This window comes from Acyrthosiphon pisum, chromosome X (genome assembly GCF_005508785.2).
Source record: "Acyrthosiphon pisum isolate AL4f chromosome X, pea_aphid_22Mar2018_4r6ur, whole genome shotgun sequence".
In the NCBI taxonomy this organism is placed as follows: Eukaryota; Metazoa; Arthropoda; class Insecta; order Hemiptera; family Aphididae; genus Acyrthosiphon; species Acyrthosiphon pisum.
The window spans coordinates 56,367,623-56,368,739 of NC_042493.1; positions in this window are offsets into that span (position 1 = coordinate 56,367,623).

Here is a 1,117-nt window from a genome sequence, read left to right on the forward strand (position 1 = left end):
ATGATGTGTGTTTGTTTATTTTTATTATTTTGTTTTTTTTTATTTTGTGACTGTCATCACTTTTAAGACAGTAAAAGTGCTTGGATTTTCTTCAACAGTAACTTTTCTGATAGGAAAGTGAATCTAGTTGGTAGTTTGGGGGGGTCAAAAGTAAAAATTTCCAAGTAGATTTCAAATTAAACGTGAAAAACAAAAGAAAAATTAAGGAAAAACGGGAATTTTTACGCAAAATCTGTTTTCGAGAAAATTGATTTTGGTTTTTGGTGTAACTTTCAAACGAATGACTGTAGATACATGACATTTTCACTGGCTGTTTAAATTTCCATTTTTTATACATGATAACATTTTCAAAATATTTTGATTTGTTTTGAGCTGTTTACGGACAATTTCAGTTTCCAATTTAATTAGTTTTTTTTTTCTATGAATGTCAATAAAACTTTATTTGTTGAGTAAAAATACTTTAAAATTTAATACAAGGCTCTTACTATATTGTAACAATGAGATTTCAAAAATATCAAAATTCTTAGTCACAGTTCCTTTTTAATAACCTTTAAAGTTCAAAAATTGACAAAATAGGTATGTAAAAATCACGAAAATTAGCAAATTATTTTGAGTTAATAATTCGTAAAAATTTATATAATTTCGTAAAGATTTTAAAATGTAATACAAGATTCCTTATAGGATAATCTACCTTTATCTAAAAAAAAATGTCTATAAGAAACTCAAATTAAATTTTTATGAGCGTTTAAAATTCATATTTTTACAACATTTGATATTCAGTCAATTTCTTATGTAACGATTTTCTTATTTTGTTGTAATTAAAAAACGAGTGACTGTAGAAACTTGAAAATTTCACTGAATATTTATATTAGCATTTTCTATATCCGATAAAATTTTGAAAATAATTTGACTCTTTTTGAGCTGTTTACGGACATTGTAAGTTTTCAATTTTTTTAGTTTTTTTTTTCTATAAATATCAATAAAGTTTTATCTATTGGGCCAAAAAGTGTAAAAAATTAATAAAAGGCTCCTGATACATTGTTACAATAGCAGTTGAAAAATATTAAAAATACATAGGCACACATTTTTTTTTTATAGCATTTGAAGTTGAAATTTT